This window comes from Lissotriton helveticus, chromosome 5_1 (genome assembly GCF_964261635.1).
Source record: "Lissotriton helveticus chromosome 5_1, aLisHel1.1, whole genome shotgun sequence".
Lineage (NCBI taxonomy): Eukaryota > Metazoa > Chordata > Amphibia > Caudata > Salamandridae > Lissotriton > Lissotriton helveticus.
Window position 1 is genome coordinate 2,044,719,797 of NC_136065.1, and position 20,382 is coordinate 2,044,740,178.

Sequence of the window (20,382 nt, forward strand, 5' to 3'; positions counted from 1 at the left end):
AATATACAAAAGTTGCACAATTTGGATGAGCCCTAGGGGCCACCTAAACCATATACTAAAATAGTGGTATAAGAACCACTATGGGGAAAGGAAAGAGGCCTAGGGAATCGCTGGAGCTGTTCGGTACTAGCAGTGATGAAGTCGGGAAAGGCCCGCGGGACTCGGGTGCAGTGCTTAAAGCGCACGCATGCATCAATGCAATGTCAATGGTGCGTAAAAGTTACAAAGTTAGTGTTTAAGGAACCTTCCGATGGACCTACAAGGACAAAACTTTAGACACAGGCACTAGAGGCGTATACCAGTGTGGGAACACCGGCGTTGCTGAGTTACCTCACCCACAGGAAGCGGGTGCACAGGTGCGAAGTAGTGTCGGGTTTCGTCACGCAAGTCGATGGTGCTTGGAGCTGAAGATGCTGCAGGCGGGTCGTCGAGGAGAGTTCGAGTGGATCCAAGGGTGGATCTGAAGAGGTGAAGACCTGAAAGCAGAGGGGACAATGTTCAAAGTCACTAGCCAGTGACTACCGTGGAACCAGGCAACGTCGGGTGCAAACAGGTGAAGAAGTGAAGATTGTCTCTGCAGCCACGTGGACACGAAGAGGTCAAGGACCTCCAGGCGTTGGTCACGAGCTGTCCCACGAAGGCTCTAGCTGATGGCGGTGTCGGCTTCTTGATCAGAGCAAACAGGCCTTGGCTAATGCAAGCCACGTAGGAATCGATGCAAGCTTCTCACTCGGACCAGCAAGGTCCGAGCGGGTGCTCCTTTTCAGGGGAGCAAGGGCCAGTCTGGAGCAACCAGACCAGCAGTGTAGTTCGTAGTTTTTGTCGCCAAGATGGCCGCTAGCCACGTGGCAAGTGGCCGGGATGGCGCGTCGAGTGGCAAAGTGCAAAAGGACCCCACGCAGATCGTGGAGATGCTGTGGGCTGATCTTCGGTGCAAATGCTGCTCGGTGTCGGGGCTTCTCAAACCCCAAAGCACAGCGTCGAGGGTGCTTCGGGTGCTGCGCAGTCAGCTTCTCGGGGGTCTTTCAAGGTGTCCGGTCCCACGTCTCTCGGTGCCTCCACTGGTCTCTTCTTTTCAGGGACTGTGGATCGGGCTCTGAGATGTCTGGGAATCCAGGTCTTGTTGGGCTCTGGGCTCGGGCTCCGGCGGGAGGCGGCAGCAAAGCAGACGCCGAGTTCTGGTTGGTGCCTGTATTCACAGGGTGGTCACTCCTTGGCCACAAGGGAGATTCTCTTCAGTCTTCTGTGCAGCAGAATGTCAAAGTCCAGTTTTCTTCTTAGTTTCAAGTCGAGTTCAGGATGATCTGAAGTCTTGGGACACAGCTCCTACTCTTATTCCAAATCTAGGGGCCGGATTACCTGCTAGGTCCCTCCTCTGGGTGGGACCAGGAAGGGGGGTGGTTACACCCACTTTCCTTTGTCCAGCTTCGCGCCAAGACTGGGGCTGGAGAGCCCCAGCACCGGTTTGAACTGGCCTATGCACAGGGACACCTTGCGTGCCCCAGGCATGTCTGATTCTATTCAGCCCTGTCCTACCCAATACACAAAATCCTGTCTGGGGTGGTGCTAGCACCTTCCAAGTCAGGAAACCCTTTGTCCAAGCCTCCCTCGCTGGAAGGACTCCCAGCAGCAGGAGGTCAGACTTGTGTCTGTGGTGGCAGCATCCATTTTGTGATGCTAAGGCTCATGTTTAACTTTAACCGGGGTTCAGGTTAGGTACATGTCGTGTCCCTCTAGAAGGGTGGAATGCTACCCCCGTCGCCAGAACTGGCGAGGGGGTAGTATTCCAATTCGTATGACACCTTACTCGACATGTTTTGATAAAGCCAAACCAAAGATAGCATTTAACCGCGAGGATTATAATGCACTTAAGAGTATATGGTATGGCAGTATCATGGAACAGCTAAAGGACTTGGTTCCGAAAGCTGCAGACAGGCTCAGCTCATGCCAGAGCACCATCTCACATATTTCCAAGCACTCTGCCTCCAGGATTGATGAGGCCTTCCATAGGAGTGGCTGACAGGAACATATGTGTCCATTTTAGGTTAGATATAGGCATACCATACCTAAGTACGGGGTGGTTACACTGACTTACCCCAGCTGAGTGATCAGCCAGTTGTGTCAAATATGGAGGCCAAGCCAGGGGTGGCACAATACGTGCTGCAGCCCCTGGTAGGCCTTGGAAGAACCTATGCCCTGGGTACCTGGGGTACACTGTTACAGGGGCCAATAAGGTGGACCAGTTCCAATTTTGTAATGCACCTAATGTGCATTGGCATTAATTTAGAGAGAGAAGAGCAGGCTGTGGGTCTGATTAGCAGGCCCACAGCCACATTAAGTCATAAACCAGTGAAGCAAAAATTTGGGGTGACCATAGGATAGCAGACCCTACTCTCCTACACTTCACACACAGATAAAGCCTACCACCGCCTCCCTCTATATCAGGCGCCATAATGGTGACTGGAGAGGCGCAAATGTACTACAGAGTGATTCCAGCTTGCTTATTTAGCCCTTAAGTCACGTGACCTGAAAAAAGGCAGTGATCTCACAGAGGACAAGGCAGCCATCTTGGATTGGGGTGTAAGAGGCTCTGCATAGTTTTTTTTCCCAACCTTGTAAAGCCAACTTTAAAAAAGATCTAGGAATTAATTTTTCTATGATCAGAATTTGAATAGCAATCAAGGCGGATAACTTAGCCCTTCTGAAGCTACTGACTGGTAATAAAAGAAGCCAAAGCAGGGTGTTAGTCTGATTCTAGTTGCATGACCCTAGCAGCTTGCTACCCCGCCCAGAGAAAGGCTAGACCTTCTGGGCAATTAAGGGCTGAGTTATAGCAGATTGCAGTTCTCCGGAAACTTTAACCATTCTCTTCCACCACGAACCTGATTGCGACAGCGAGAATGGCTTCTGCAACAGAGCCATCCTTATTCTTTTTGCTGTGCTTTTGATAAAAAGAACTGAACAACACGCTAAAACTGAAGTCATCAAAAACTGTTTAACTTGCCACAGCAACTACTGAGGCAATTGGAAGTTATTGAAGTAAAATCAGAGTGTAGCCTAAATGATGTGAGTCCTGGAGAACGTGAGTGAGGAAAAAAGTAATTGAGAACCTGGAATATCCTTTTTGTGTGTGCATAATCTACAGTGGACCTGATGAGAAGTCTGCCTCCATGAGCTAAAGTTCTTATTCGCAGGAAAGGCCAGCGCAGCTAGGCCCTCCGTGCCTCACAAGTGGTTATACTATTTCCGATGAGACTCCCATGGCACAGTAGACATCGGAGAGGGTTGTCCCTCCTGACAGGTAGTAGTACAGAGGAGGAGTTGGGTGCAGTTGGTTAGTTTTCAGAAAGATATTTTTCAAAACCGTGCTAAAGACACAGGGTCTTCCGCCATTAAGCCTCAGTACTCGTTTCTTGGTTCTTCGGTACATAGGTTATTCTCATGAAGGGTTACTTGGTAACGTCAGAGCTCTCTGCTATGCAGGTCATGTATGGAGCTGTTGTACGGGTAGGGTTTAACAAGGTTATAGTATGTTAATGATGACTTCGTCCACTGTCACCCAACAGCTCCAAGAGTGCTGTCGCTGAGCCATTGTCTTAAAATGAGTTAGACCAATTTTGGGAATCTTTCCAGGCAATTAAACATAGCGACTGTGAGGCAGATTTGGTGCATCTAAAGATTCTAAGCATGTGTTAGACAACGTGGCCTAATTTCCTTTAAGATTCAGGACTGAGCTAACAGGGCAACTATTTTGTTGGTATTGGCATCCGGTCGTGTACTTGTCAGAGATCAGAGGAAAACTGATGCCTTGGTTTGGTCGAAAGTCTTGGACTTGAGGTAATCAAGAAAGCTGCCATCTATGTCCACTGTGAACAGCATGACTGAGATCTCAGTGGTGGTTGCAGTTATAACCTGGTACTTTCAAGGTTCTCCACTGTACTCTGAATATCAAGCACAGGGACAACATGGCTATGATTGTAAATTGGCCCGATTGTGATAACCTTTACAATCCCAAGATGCCATTTCTTGTTGGACAGTTTGAGTTCAGGTTCTTGCTGAACGAGTCAACCTTGTTCAGCCTTTCATCTTTAGGCAGTTCAATACTTTTCCTGGTGATGTGTGGATGTTTTTTTTTGTTAGTCTCCATTTAGTGGTGCAAGAAAGTTATTCAAAGAGCAACACCTGCAGAAGCTCTGGTATCCTTAATAAGTCTTTTAATAAAGGGCACATTAGAAAAGATCATTCTTATCCGCATTCTTTGTGTTCTTCAAGCGATAGTGGGAATTTAATTCCGGTTTGTTACGGTCTTTGTAAAGTGAGCAGGGTGCTGGAACGGTACGGTGCAGTGACTATGGATGGGGTAGAAAAAGATTGGGAGGTTTTTCATCTTAATCGTGCCAAACTGTCTACCCCAAATCAGATTGAGGAGGACACTTCTCAAGTTTCCTAACAACACTTTGTAATTTTGTTTTCTGGTTGATGAAAAGTCAGTTATCAAGTTGTTTTGATCAGTTGACGCGTAGATATCAATGGAGTATTGTTTCCAGGCCAGTGTTCATGATCTCATGCATAGAGCGTTAGTTGGCTAATGTCATGAGTTCAGTCTTGTTGGACCCGGCCTCATGGCGTGGTCCTACCCCTCCGGCATGGCGGGCCCAGGACGATATCCGCCCTCCACCGGACCTCGGACGGCCCCTTCGGCCCGATCCTGCACGCCCCAACACCACAGGGCCGGCTACCACCCCGGTCCTCCACCGCAGGCCTGCCCCCGCGTAGGCCCATCACGACCTAAGCACGAGGCCGTGCCCGACTCCATCTTGGGCCACCACGTCACAACCACGTGGCCTCGGCCCCGGCCCCAGCGAGGTCCCGACATCGAGGCACCAAGATCCACCCAGGTGGTCGAGTGGCCACTCGACAGATCCCGGAGGAAGAGGAGTTTCGATGGCCCTCCAGCCGTCCCCGGACGCCTGGTATCGATCGCCCTCCGGCCTCCCTGGGCGCTGGTTCCACCCCCCTGCTGGGTGTCTGGACACCTTCATCCCGGCCCCTCTGACCCCCAGGCGCGAGGGTCCGGACTTCAAAGACCTCCAGACCTATATCTGGGCCAGCCCTGGATTAGGTCTTCAGTTGTATCCTGGACTGGAAGCCCTGCTGACGCTGTCACGGCCGACACCAGACTAACTCATCCTCCCCGTAACCCGATGACCTTCTGAGAGCCTGCTGGCGCTGCCGCGGCCTACCTTGCTGAACTGTCCGAGAGCCTGCTGGCGCTGCCGCGGCCTACCTTGTTGAACCATCTGAGAGCCTGCTGGCGCTGCCGCGGCCTACCTTGCTGAACCATCTGAGAGCCTGCTGGCGCTGCCGCGGCCTACCTTGTTGAACTGTCCGAGAGCCTGCTGGCACTGCCGCGGCCTACCTTGTTGAACCATCTGAGAGCCTGCTGGCGCTGCCGCGGCCCAACTTGCTGAGACGTAGGGTATCCCTTCCTCCACCCAGAGTAAGACTGTCCCGCTACCTTACCCCCTTTTACGAGACTTTATAGATCCCTTGATCTGTTTGTACATACTGCCAAGAACCCGCAACCTTTTATTATCTATAAAAACTTAAGAACTTGACCTCTTGTGTGGTGTCCATCTGTAGTGTTGTGATTACTCTGCTGTACGATCCTAGGAGAGGACCCTCATTCAGGAGGCCTCTCGGTAAACGCTCGGCTACTTCTCGACGGAGAGGTGGACCTAGGGGTGGTCAGTCGGACATCTTCTGCCTCCCCCGGGGTTGCCTTTCTAACAAGTCTTATGACCCAACTTGCATCCAGATACAGCACAGTGAGCGTGGAGTTCACGGAGTATTTCAGAAACAGTGGAGTGATGTTCTTGAACAAAAAGAAGGATGTCCTATGCGGAGGTAGATAGTTGGCTGTTTGGACTTTTCCCCTCAAGGAAGAAGTTCTGAGGCGAGTATAAATAGAAGCGGCCGAGCATGGGAAGTGGAGGGCACCCAAAGTATTGAGGTGAACAAACACTCAAAATACCCAACCATCAGGTACAGTATTTGGTATTCAGCAAGGTAATTAAATGGCTGTGACACTTGTGCAACAGTAGTATGTAGAACAAAAAGCCACATAAGTCTGATGAATACCCTTGGAGGTTAGTTTGAGTTGCTAACAAAAAGGAAGACCTAGCAAAGAAAGGTGCCTCCAGCATCACCGAGGCCACCTAATGCAAATGGAAGCGACTGCAGTCGAGAGCAATTGTGCCCTTTGGTCAAGTAAGCTAACATGACTGTGACTGTCCTGCATCCATCTGCAGAGGTCGCTCCCACCACGCTCCTCACCAAGCCTCCTGCGGTATCGTAGCTTGTACCCACGCTTGTGCCTACGCTTGCCTGCACTTTGTTTTCCAGCCTAACGCTAGCGCTATTGTGCCTGCGCTTGATTAGCGTTGTTGTTGTATGCGCTAGGACTGTATCCTCGTTTGGTGCGCTTGTTGCATATTTGCTGCCTTGGCTGTTTTTTGTACCGACTAGACCGGCGACCCTGCCCACCCCAGCCCCGTCGTCCTCACTTCCGCTTTGCCTGCCATCTTGTTGTTGTTGTTTTGTCCCTGCCTGCAGCTCCACCCCGCATCCCGCCTCCCAGCTGACCACCCCTCGCCCCGCCCCCTCCACTAACTACTTATGGTAGAGCTTCTGACGCGCAGCGTCCACGCGCAGCGACCGCGCCCCATTCGCGCCGAAGGTGCGCCAAAGGTAAGCCCGTCTACACCCGTCCGCGCCTGGACCGCGCCCAGCGCCCGTCCCCCTGCTCTATGCCGATCCCAACCCCCCAGAGTAACTTATGATGCCGCTACTCTCCTCGCCCTCAACGCCGGACGCTCCCCACTTTGCTGCGAAGCTACCCCAGGACGTGCCCATTCTCCTGCCTCTCCTGTAAGTTCAACTGCGTCAGGACCCTCACCAAACACACTTCCTCCACACACAGCTCCGAACCCAACGACTTGAAATGCATCCTACTGAACACCCGCTCAGTCCACAGACATGCAACCGAACTCTGGGACCTAATCGACACTGCGTCACCTGACATCGCCTTCCTTACTGAAACGTGGATGAATGCATCTTCTGCCCCCGACATCGCCATAGCCATACCGGACACTTACAAGATCATTCGAAAAGACCGCACCAATAAAAAAACTGGAGGAGGCATCGCCATCGTCCATAGAAACACCATCAAAATTACAACCAGCTCTGACGTAAATCTCGCAACCGCCGAACACCTCCACTTTCAGATCCACACCGACCCCAGGACCACACTTAGAGGAACACTCATCTACAGGCCCCCAGGCACCCGATCTCAATTCAGTGACGACATCACTGACTTCGTCAGCCCGCACGCCCTCGCCTCCGAGAACTACATTCTTCTAGGAGACCTCAACTACCACCTTGACAACATTCACGACAACAACACCACCACCCTTCTGGACAACCTGTCCAATCTCGGACTCAAACAACTTGTTGACACCCCCACTCACATAGCCGGACACACGCTCGACCCTATCTTCACCTCCAGCAAGCACATCTCCTTCGATCATACTACAGCCCTCCACTGGACGGATCATAGCTGTGTTCACTTCAGCTACAAAACAACCCTGACCCACAACCGTCTACAACCCATTCCCCGAAGAAAATGGAACAAAATCTCCACTGAACAACTCCTCACATCACTCAGCCAAAACATTCCCACCCTGGCAACGGACCCAGACCTACCGGCCACCAACCTCAGGCAATGGATTACCCACAGTGCGGACGAACTAGCACCCCTGAAAAAACACCAGTCTAAATCATCCAGCAAAAAAGCTCCCTGGTTCAATGATGACCTTAAAAAATCCAAGAAGACATGCCGCACCCTGGAGAAGAATTGGAGAAAAGAACAAACTTCAGACAACATGGACTCCCTCAAGACAGCCACCCGCAAACACCACCAACTGATCCGATCCGCCAAGAAATCAGCACTTAAGAACCGTCTCGACAACAATTCTCATAACAGCAAGGAACTCTTCAATATCGTCAAAGAATTCACCAACCCTCCCGCAGCATCCAACGACATCACTAACTCCCAAGACCTCTGCGATGCGCTATCCTCCTCCTTCTTCTACAACAAAATTGCCGACATCCACAACAGCTTCAAGAATACTCCCAATGACCAACTCGCCCCACCCACTTCAGATCCCACCCCTCCAACTAACTACCTCAACTCCTGGAACCCAATCACCACTGAAGACACCATTCGCCTCATGAACTCAATCCACTCTGGCTCACCTTCTGACCCCTGCCCCCACTTCATCTTCAACAAAGCTGACTCCATCATCGCTCCCCAACTCCGCGATGTCATCAACTGCTCCTTCAACTCCGCCACCTTTCCAGAAATATGGAAACACGCCGAACTCAGCGCCCTTCTGAAAAAACCAACAGCAGACCCCTCAGATCTGAAAAACTACCGACCCATTTCCCTACTCCCTTTCCCGGCCAAAGTCATCGAGAAAGCCGTCAATAGCCAACTAGCAGCCTTCCTTGAATCCAACAACTCCTTGGATCCCTCACAGAACGGCTTTCGAGCCAAACACAGCACCGAAACCGCCCTCATTGCGGCGACCGACGACATCCGAGCACTCCTGGACAACGGTGAAACAGTGGCCCTCATTCTACTCGACCTCTCCGCCGCCTTCGACACGGTCTGTCACAACACCCTCATACAACGCCTCAACAACATCGGCATACAAGGAAAAGCCTTGGACTGGATCATCTCATTCCTAGCCGGGAGAACACAGAGAGTCCGACCCCCCCCCCCCCCCCCCCATTCTACTCAGGGCCCACCGAAGTCATCTGCGGCGTACCTCAAGGCTCCTCACTCAGTCCCACCCTCTTCAACGTCTACATGAGTCCCCTCGCCTCCATCGCACGTCAACACAACCTCAACATCATCTCCTACGCCGACGACACCCAGCTAATCCTTTCCCTCACCAAAGACCCCAACACCGCCAAAAACAACCTTCACGAAGGTATGAAAGAAGTAGCCGAATGGATGAAACAGAGCCGCTTAAAACTCAACTCAGACAAGACGGAGGTGCTCATCCTAGGATCCTCCCCCTCAGCTTGGGACGACTCCTGGTGGCCTTCCGCTTTGGGATCTGCGCCCACACCCACAGACCATGCACGCAACCTTGGCTTCATTCTAGACTCCTCCCTCTCAATGTCCAGACAAGTCAACGCCGTATCGTCCTCCTGCTTCAACGTCCTTCGCATTCTCAAAAAGATCTTCCGCTGGATCCCCCTCGAAACAAGAAAGACTGTCACCCATGCACTGGTCACGAGTCGACTGGACTATGGCAACACACTCTACGCCGGAATTACAACAAAATTGCAGAAAAAACTCCAGCGCATCCAAAACGCATCAGCGAGACTCATATTAGACATCCCGCGTCAAGAGCACATCACCGGTCACTTAAAAAACCTCCACTGGCTTCCCGTCAACAAAAGAATTACTTTCCGCCTTCTTACCCACGCTCACAAGTCCCTTTATAATCTAGGACCCGAATGCCTCAACACCCGACTGTCCTTCTACTATCCCACCCGCCAACTAAGATCATCCAATCAAGCCCTCGTCGCAGTCCCGCGCATCCGAAAAACCACCATGGGTGGCAGATCCTTCTCCTTCCTAGCTGCCAAGACCTGGAACTCACTCCCCACCCACCTCCGCCTTACTCAGAATCACATCTCCTTCAGAAAAGAACTGAAAACATGGCTATTCGACAAACAATGAACCCCTCCCTCCAGCGCCTTGAGACCCTCTGGGTGAGTAGTGCGCTTTATAAATACTTGAACTTGAACATACATGGAATAAATATGACTCCATCATAACCCGGGTTCAACTGAATTTGTTTCTGTTTTTAGCACTATCAGGTTTGTTATGAATTACAAATTGATTCATTGAGGTCTACCATGAACCACATCACCCTCTTCTATCGACTCAAGTATGGCTCAACATGCTGGTCTTGGTGACCCTGCATTAGGCCTCATTTTTAGGTCTCTGGCCTACCGTCCCACTGCGTCAGCAGTGGGCGTGGCCCAGAGTCCTATTCTCAGGGCTTTGAAAAACGTACCTACGAATTCTAGGCTGCTCTTCTTTTTTGCCTTCAAGGCTCTGGAATGCTTGAAATTTAAAATGTGTACATTTTAAAACTTGTATCTCACTTAATGTCAGAAAAGTTTTGCATTGTAGACTCTGGATGTATGCGTGCCTAATGCAAATAAATACGAACAGTGTATGCAGTTAACCTGTGAACCTGCTGGCCCCTGTCTGCATTCGTAATCTTTCGCATATCTTTCTTTTCACAGCGTGCCGATATGTGGCACGTAAGATCGCCTCGTCGGTCCGCGGCGGGGAGGAGCCTGGGGCCGCCTCCCCGGCCATAAAGGGATCTTGCAGTCTTGCAAAAGGTGAGTACTTCAGGTTGAGACCATGCAGGGGTTGGAGGGGGTAGGGGATCGTAGATGGGCTGTAGAAGGTGACTCACATATCCAGAATGGAGAGTACAGCTTGTGAATTTTGTGTTTCTCCTAATGCCGGAGGAAATCACACCATTGGATTTCTTTTAACCCTCTTCCAAAATCAGGATTTTTGTTACTACCTAATTCTAAATCGGACCCCCAGTCTGAACTCCTTTTTTCCCATACTTGCTAGAATTCAGAGGTGTGCTGGCAGATTCCACCGAGTAGGGCTTCCGCTCCCAGCACCCTAAATCCTGTACTTGTACACACACAACATTCATACCATCTCCCACAAGAGATTCAATTCGCAGTGGCCTGTGGAGAAAAGCTATCCTGTTGGAGCTTGCATCCTCTTTAAGGACTAAACAGTGTAGACTCCTAACACAGAGGGCCCCTGATTCCTCATGTCCACAGTAAAGTTGCATTATCTCTACAGAGTTGCCATATTTCCTAGTTATTGAGAGACAGTCATGATTTTCAGGACACAGTTTTACGTTCTGTGGACCTTGCCCTTATATTTTTGCCACCGCATCTTATAGGTTCAAAGTCTTGTTCCTGGAGATAGCTTTCAGGAGACATCTTCCCTGTATCTCCAAGAATGACGCTCATCCAGTCTCCCACCTCCAACTGGACACCTATGCAGTAACTGTGGCACCAGCCAGCTTGTCTCAGCCTCTACTAGTCTCCCCATCGGTGTGATATACATAGTTGTTCAGGTGATCACACAATTCTTTCCTGGCCAGCCTTGGCAGCGGCACGGTCAACGAGATGTGCTCGCAGGTCTTAAATGGTGAACTTTTTGGAAGCAGGAGTGGCAGAAACACACTGAGCTCAATGCTTATGGTAGTGCGAGAGAGAACATGGCAGTGTAAGTCCAAAGATGGGCATGGAGGGTGGGTAGAATGTTGAAGCAGGCATAGAAATATGCATTTATGGCATCCATTATCTGCTGTTCGTAAGTATGGATGCTTGTGTTTGTATGTAAGCATGCCGGAACACGCCCCTAACCCAGACTAGGGGAATTCTGGGATAGCGGCATTGCCATGCCATGCCATTCTGAAATAACTGCATAGGAAGCTGGTGGAGCTGGGATGCAGTGAGGTCTGACGAGAGAGGAGGCAGCCAACACTTGTAACACCCTGCGACTAGCCTCCATATGGTCTGGGCTTCAATTCAGTGGGGAAGATGGGGCCTCTAGTTTGTGCTTTCACCAACACTTGAGGTTAGAGGGGTGTTCATAGCTAGGCCTCTCTTTGAAATGGGATAAGCAAAGACAGCAGAGCAGTCTACATATACGTGCGCAGCCTTTGCCTCACTCCTGTTTATCTCCAACAGGCAGCAAGAAGGATGTACAGTACCAACCGGCCCCCTCAAGTTTCGAGTCGTGCGACCCCAAGCCTGGTCCACCTCCAGAAATGGCTGTACAGCGTTGCGGCGGGGGAGCCTGAGGGTAAAGGTCATGCACCGGAGAGCCTCCAACCCCTGCCTACATAGGTCACAACATGGACACAGAAGAGAGATCTAAATGACAACTGTCTGCAAAAAAAAGACCTAGGGTGGCCCTTTTGAAATGAAACTGCAAATAATTTCACAGTGAAATGGATCTCCTGAGCTCACACAAGGCTGTTTTGCAAAGATCTATACTTTAAATATTTTATTTAAAAAAAAGAAAGTTAATTTCCCCCGCAGTAAGATTGGAGTTTTCCTTGTTTCTAGTGGTTGTGTTGGTGACGGTGGCCTAGGGGCGTTCCTTGAAGAGGCGGGGACAGGGCACTGGGTTACTACATCATGACCAAAACTTGAAGCTTCTTTGGTGCTTCGTAAGAGACCGTTGCAAGTGCTAGGATCCATATCCTTATATTTGATCATAAACCTGATGTAATATAAATCATTTCGTGTCCCTTGGGTGCATTTTTTCTGCTGGATTTTTTCAGAGACGAGCTTGCGTTTCCGGCAACAGCTAAGACTTTCAGTTTCAAAATGGCCACCGTAAATACCTCAACACTCCTGTTTACATCAGACCTGTTAGTGCATTCTGGTCTTTCTTCTGTGTCTGTTAGGCGACAGGGTTTTGTGATGGCTGCCGAGTGCATGGTAAGAAGAATACATGACATAAGTGTTTCCAGAAGCTTCTTCTGTTCCCATGGCAAGAGAATGAAGGTCTGCTCAGAACTCCCGTCCGGCGGGGAATGGGTCGGCCAGAGATGCGTTTAAGCAACCTGCTGTGGTGGACAGTAACATGAATGTAAAAGCAAAATGTCTGGAAAAATAAATATATATACAAGCGGTACGTGATTGACTTATTTCATTGGTTATCGCGGACTGTAAATAAAAGTTAATAACACTTGTCGGTGTTCCTTGAAGAAAATGGGTTTTTAGTTCTAAAGATTGAGTGCTTTCGTAAGTAATAAGTCCGCATCATTCCATGTACTGGGAACCGGATACCCCGTTGTAGGGTAGCAGTCCAAGGGCTAGTCAGTGGAGGTGGTGTGTGCTAGTACCTCCGTCCATAGTGTGGTGATCTGGGTTGATGACATAACCTTCCATGTCATCTGGATCTGGAATGTGTATGTTCACCAGTTTGGACATTCTATGTTTCACAGTTTCTTGGGTCCTGCAACAGCTGTGTTCAATAAACCTACTTCCTGGGGTTACCCAGTTTCCTGGTGATTTACTTCATTACACATAGGGATGTATTAAATATCACCTAATAAATAATTATCCAGTCAGTGCTTTTGCTTTTAAAAAGAAAATGTTCTCCCACACTCCTCGACACTATTCATTAATTTACAAATGTATGCATAATGGCAGTTGGAAATCCCCGTGGTACACCTTTCTAACAGTTTACACCCTTAGCGAACCCTGAACAATAGAACAACAATACCTCCACAAGTACCAAACGCAATACAATGGGCTGTAGTTATCAAAAGGCAGACCTATTGGCTTTGATGCTACCACATTAATAAAGGCAGAAATGCTGTATTAAACCAATGCATACCATTAAAATCACAAAGGATGGAACCATCTTACATTGACATTTATAAAACCTCTAATCATTCACTGCATGAGGAAAGTTGTGGTGCACACTAGCTACCAAGACTAGCCTCTAAATTCTGCCATTCTCGAGGAGACTCCTTTTTGCTGCTCTCCCTTTAATGATGGAGAGCTAAAGCCCCCCCCCCACCTGCCCATTAGTTCCTTGCTTAGGATAGGTCTCCTGGTGCCACTCCTGCACACAGGTCTACCCCCTCAGCACCCACAGACCCCAAGGCAGAGTGCCCTCCCTGCTTGTACTCCCCAGCTCCAGTGGCTTGCAAGGTACCCCTGTGTTGGCAGGTGTTACGGGTCTCCTCCTTCTGGAGGATACATTATCAGGACCAGTCCACAGAAGATCAAAAGGACCCACCCGGATCCTTTCTAGCCGGTCCATCCCTCTGCTGTCCCCAGAGGGTTTGGGGGGCCAACTCCACTGCCTTGGAGAAACAAATTGTAGTCCCTAGTTGACAGCTGAAATCCAAAGGTTCAGGAGTCGCTCTTTGCAGTAGTTGTGTTTGTTGTAAGGTGGTTGACTAGTAAGGGCAGGTAGGTACCTACACCTAGTAATAACACCACAATCACAAATAAAGACCAGTCAAGTTCTCAATAAGTTAATCTTTGCTCAACCCTTGGTAGTTTGGCTGTGAGCAGACAGGCTTAACTTAAGAGATGTGTGTAAAGCATTTAAAAACACCAATACAGTAAATAAGTAAGACAACACACAATAAAAATCTAACACCAATTTATAAAAATAGGAAATATTTTAATGATTAAAATGACACCAAAATGACTAATATTCAGTGTAGGAAACCGGAGATATGAATGTTTAGCTAAGGAGGGAGGCTGATTCAACAATTTCTTTACCCCTTAACTTCTCAAGCGCTTAAAAATTTAAGACAATCGGACTTTAACTGCAAATCCTAGTTGCCCAGTTACTAGCGGTCCAGTGTCCGCCTCCAGTCTTTTTGGTCTTCTTACCCTTACTAAAATGTTTGCCAAGATGAGTTATTCACAAGAAACAGGCCTTTCAGTATTTTTTGCCAGTAGGGCCTTTCTTGGGAGCTACTTCTAGCCCCAGCATCAGTAGGACCCCTTAGAGCTGCAGCTGAAACGTGTCTGTCTATGAACCGTGTCTTGGGCTCCCACCAGTGCCAGCCGGTGCCCGCCAGTGCCCTTCACTGACATTTACACTTAGATTTTCACATTCAAATTGCACCACAAGTCCATTATCTTTCTTTAAATGGAATGCCCCATTTTGCTAATGAGGTATTTAAATACCGGTTGCCTTGGTCATTTTTAGTAAATTGACCTCTGACCCACTGAGTTGCCCTCCCATTCCTCTTGCATTCAGAGAATTAACTACACTATGGCACAGGGCATTCATGCCATCTCATACTCCATACATTGTACTATCTGTTTGGCACTGTCAACAAAGCTGAGGGTGAACGCAAACTTGTGCACCTGCCCTTATGGCCTAATATTATACATAGAAGCCCCGGTTGCATGAATTGCATCTCCCTATGCATTAGGCGCTAGTAAACAGTTTGTGCTTGGTTGTCTGTTCCACTAGCTGCTGAGCCTTCTAGTTTATTGTTCACCTTTTTAGTGCCCTACATTTCCTGTATGTAATTAAAAACTATCTTTTTTAAAACCGATAGCACTGACTGGGCAGTTCCTATATTGTCTGATTATTATGTAAGATTTTCTGAATTCCAAACCTACCACCATTCACCTAATACCTTAACTGGTCTTCTTTGCTATCATTGGAAAGTCGAGTGTTCCAAGGTAGTTACTTGTTTTCACAATTGATGTGCACCAGTATTGTGACCCTGGGAGAGCAGTGGCAATGACAGACCCCCACAGTATATTGCTTAATAACCTCTGATTGCTCAAGGAGACAATACTAGGCTTGACACAGGGTTCTAAAACTGCATTAAATCGATAATGTGGGGATGTTTTTGATGCTGTGAAGTAGAGATGTTTCTGTAAGAGCACAACCTCAGGCCTTCAGCAGGAAGTGTCGCTGCAAATACTATAGATTTCACCCAATGAATAAACCATAATTAATAAGGGGCTAACTTATACCAAATTACTCCATGTCTCAGTAAGATTTTGCTTCCGAAGTCTTTGGCTGTCATTTAACAAATGAGTGCAATCTGGGAATTTGTCTGTTTGCAGTAATCCTGGACTTTTCAACAAAGTTTCACCCCTACCCTCCCATTCTCCTTCAAAAGTAAAGCCCCACTGCAGTCCCTGTATGGTGCAGGGATACTAGTTTGTGATCATAGAATTTCCAGAGACGGTATGGGGGTGCACTATGAAACACATATGAAATCTTCTAACTAACTCAGGTCTCCAGGCCATCAGGCATGAGCTGGGGTTTTGTCAACAAGGTCACAAAAAGCAGCTACTCCATAGTGAAAACACTGCAATGCATTTTCTATACCTTGGGTACCACAAAAGCTGCAAGCTATCCTTACTCATAATCTCCAAATTTTACTCTGCCAACAGCCTATACCTTGACGCCCCAGTTTTATCATCGGCAAAATACAACTAATCCAAAATGGTGCTGCAAGCGCTTTTTCTGCCTCCACCAAAGAGAACGCGTGGCTCCAGTCCTATCATCACTTCATATGTAGCCTGAAGCTAGACGAGCAATGTCCAATTAATCTGATTACCCACAGAGCCTTGCAAGGAAAAGGATCAGTGTGCCCACAAATTAAATTCAAGCAATACAAACGGAGAAGAACACTGTGCTCCCGGCTTGACCCACGGATCATCATACTGCCTTACTATAAGGAATCCATAAGATGCACCGCTTTCTCAGTCGAAGCTGCCAAGCTCTGAAAGTCGCTGCCATCAAACCATTGCAGGAGCATTTACATTTCTAAAGAGAGGTGGACACATGGCTGCTTCCAAGACAATTACAGAACACCAAAGGGCCTTGACTCTACTCAGTAAGGCTGAGTCAATATAACAACAAAACAGAACAAGTGCCAGTACTGAGTACTATTACCTAAATCATTTAATGTTTAGACCCATGAAACTAAACCAACAGGTCCACACTGTTTAAAGTGCCATTATTCATTTTATTTGGCAGCAAGCTTTTTAATTGCTTTTTCAAAAACACTATATGCACATACAAAATTTATATTTTGCACAGCGAGGCCCCCAAAGGCATCGTGAAACATCGCGCTAGACGCTGAAGTCGAGTGAGGCGGGCGGGCGGTTTTTCTAAAGGTCCAAGGGCATCTCGATTCTCGGGGTGTCATCATACTTAAGATAGGGTTCTGAACCCTCACAAGGCACTCTATTTGAATTTATGTACTTGCACTCCAAGAACTCGCCGAAGCACCGAGAATCAGTGAGGACATTGTCCGCCCCAATGGACGATGGGACTTCTGAGCAGGCCCGGCGTGTGGCAGCTGGGCCCCAGGGCCGGCGCTAGTCCTGGGCAGCTGCCCAGGGCCTCGCGCTCAGCCCACCAGCATGGGGCCACGCACTGGTGATGTGTCCTGTCGGTTCCCTGGCGATCCATTTCAAAGAAAGGTGTCACCTTTCTTTGAAATGGAAGGGCCCCCCCTCACTTGGCCAATCAGGGATGGTATATGGATACATAAGGGAGGGAGATGCTCCCTTCAATTGAAAGGAGACCCATTCACAGACACTGTGGGAGGACCATTGTCCATCATTTTGGCACCCCCAAAGTTTTAACTTTTAGCCCACAAGCAATTCTCACACCTATTGGACTGAAGGTGTGAGAAATGCTTGTGGGCTCAAAGTTAAAACTGTGGGGGGTGACAAAATGCTGGACAATAGGCCTCCCACAGTGTCTGTGAAAGGTCTCCTTGCAAGGGGGCACTTACGCGGCGATTGAGGCTGCGGGCGTGAGATTGCGCTGCTGCTGCATTTTAAACTTCTCTAATAGCTGAATACAAGCTTTTCTTTTAAATTGTGATTACAGCGCTAACGTGCATTTGTTTTACTGCATACCATTGGGCATTGGGCTCTGGCTTGCTTTACCTGTCTCCTTCGCTCTGGACCCCGTTCCGCCCCGGCATTGTGCCGTTTGTGCGGAGGGTCGCAACACTGAGCACCACTTCCTGCCCTTCTCCCCACTTCCGCCCTGCCTCTCCATCGTGCAGGTCAGCGGTCTAGCGGCTGCTGTCCTGGGTCTATATCTTGCGCACCAGCCACACCACAACCTGACTAACGCGGCGATTGAGGCTGCGGGCGTGAGATTGCGCTGCTGCTGGATTTTAAACTTCTCTAATAGCTGAATACAAGCTTTTCTTTTAAATTGTGATTACAGCGCTAACGTGCATTTGTTTTACTGCATACCATTGGGCATTGGGCTCGGGCTTGCTTTACCTGTCTCCTTTGCTCTGGACCCCGTTCCGCCCCGGCATTGTGCCGTTTGTGCGGAGGGTCGCAACACTGAGCACCACTTCCTGCCCTTCTCCCCACTTCCGCCCTGCCTCTCCATCGTGCAGGTCAGCGGTCTAGCGGCTCACTTCTCTTTTGGGATATAATGGTGACCTGGCGGAAGCGCCGATTTTGCGCCGAAGTTGCGCCAAAGTTAAGCCCTTCTGCGCCTGTCCGCGGCGGGCCGGGGGCCATTCGTAATGCTCATTCCATCTCCTACTCCTCCTCAGACCTCCTATCGCTTCGCCGCTCTTTCCCCCTTCCAGCTCATGCTGAACAGGCTGTACTAAACTGCGGTATTTCTGCCTCTTCTAGCACCCTCAGCCCTGTGATTTCGACTCCATGTTCTGTGCCGAAATCCCCTCGTCGCAATCTACCATCGCTGGGGGGTACGCCACTGTCCGTGATATACCTTAATACGCGGTCATTGGTGAAACACCAACTGGAAATCTTTCAATTGTTGGACGAGAGATCTGTGGATATTCTTCTGTCAGAGACCTGGCTGACTGAGGACTCTGTCCCTGATATTCTTGCTGCCATTCCTGTCGGCTATTATATCCTGCAAGCTAATCGACCTGCGGGACAAGCCGGAGGGGGGGTGGCTGCTATCATTCGCTCTCAGTATGTTTTTAGGTCTCCTGGCGTTTAACAGCGCGTCAGCGCTGTGTCCGCCAGGAGATCTTTTGTCAGTGACTATGCTTCCCAGGAGACAGGGCTGGCCGCGCGCATTGCCTCTTCAAGGAGGCTATTTGAGCGGGGCACGCGCTCGCGAACGCGCTCAGCTGCTGTCTCCCGGGAAGCTCTTTCACCAAACACGCATGCGCATACACAGACGCATACACAGACACACACACACACACACACACACAAGCGCCCATGCACGCACGCACCCACACATACAGAGAACCTACCCCCGCTGTCGCATACACACACGCGTGCACACACACACCCACAAGTGCACCGAGCGCCCCCCCGCCCCCACTTACCGCCACTCCGGACTTTAGCCGCCACCGCTCCTCTCCTGGGCAGGCACTCCGTGGGCGCGGCTTCCAGCAGGAAACGGAAGTCCCGCCCCACGGTAGTTTTCCTCACGCGCACACGACCAGCTGGGGAGTACAGGAGCAGGTTCGCTGAGATGAAGTGCTGGCTGGGCGGCCAATATCTGCTGGTGGTAGGTCATATGTTGGGAATGGATCAGAACAGGGGCGTAACACAAGCCCCCGCAGCCCACGCGTTGCGGGGGGCCCCGCGCTCCAGGGGGCCCCTCACTAATACATTGATGTATCATGAATCATTCATGATTTTAAAATTATGGACGGTTCCGCCCCGAACGGGGCACTGTGAGGCTGGCAGCAGGAATGGTGCGGGGCCCCGGCCGGGGCCCATGAGGATGGCCTGGCAGCAGGAATGGTGCGGGCCGTGAGGCTGGCAGCAGCGGAATCAGAGGTGCGGCCGGGGCCCGGCGTGAGGCTGGCATAGGCTGAGCAGCTCTGAGTCTGACTGCTGCTCTGCCTCTTGAGCCTGCCTGACTGACTGGAATGCAGTGGGGGGGGGGCAGCACTGCAGCAGCAGGAATGGTGCGGCCGTGCGGGGCCCCGGCCGGGTCCTGTCAGGACTGGGGGAGGGGGGCCGTGTGAGTGAGGGGCTGGCTGGTAACCAGCCAGCAGTGCAGCAGGGGCCCCGGCCGGAGCCCGTGATTGAGGCTGGTCATGAATATGCACTTTGCAAGGCCTCTCTATTTCTGCAACAGACTCATAGCAAATTGAGTTTCAATTAAAAGGCATTGTCGGTGTGCAAACCGTGACTGCAGCATGTCAGGAATGGTGCGGGGCCCCGCCCGGCCGGGGCTCGTGAGTGAGGCAGCGGCTGGCATTGGCACTGCAGGAATGGTGCCGTGAGTGAGGCTGGCACTGCAGCGGCAGCAGGAATGGTGCTGGGCCCGTGAGTGACAGTGACTACTACTAGTAGTCTTAATGGTGGGTGGATGATGGATCAATGGCGGCGGGAGCCGCTGGACAGGGTTGTTTATTCCTCACTCCGAGTTCTGCTCCTGACTTTCACTTTCTTATTCCTTTCGCCCTGGGACGCGTATGCGCGCCGTGTGGGCACTGGGCAGGGGGGCTGGCTGGTGACCAATGCCCTCATTACATTTGTCAGGGGGGCAGGGACAACACATGCGCATTGCGCAATTAGCTCAAGCGCATGTGACATCAGGGGCGTGCGCCGCGCAGCAGAGAAGAGAAGACAAAGCCAAGCTCTCAGGTCACTCAGGACTCATCACCGGCGGGGCCTTTATTTGCAAATTGCATGCAATCATTTAAATTGTCCGCCCCCTACCTGGCTAGCCTTGAGGCTTGCGCTGCCCCCCCCCCTCTC

The 20,382-nt window shown here is 50.1% G+C and overlaps 1 long non-coding RNA gene across 1 annotated transcript in view; it reads left to right on the top strand.

Moving 5' to 3' along the window:
• Positions 1-12,835, top strand: part of LOC144756246 (uncharacterized) — a 32,689-nt gene extending 19,854 nt beyond the window's left edge. Inside the window, exons 2-3 of the long non-coding RNA XR_013595107.1 lie at positions 10,393-10,494; positions 11,881-12,835. This is a non-coding gene — a long non-coding RNA (uncharacterized LOC144756246). The remainder of the gene's footprint in view (positions 1-10,392; positions 10,495-11,880) is intronic.
• The last annotated feature ends 7,547 nt before the right edge of the window (positions 12,836-20,382 follow it).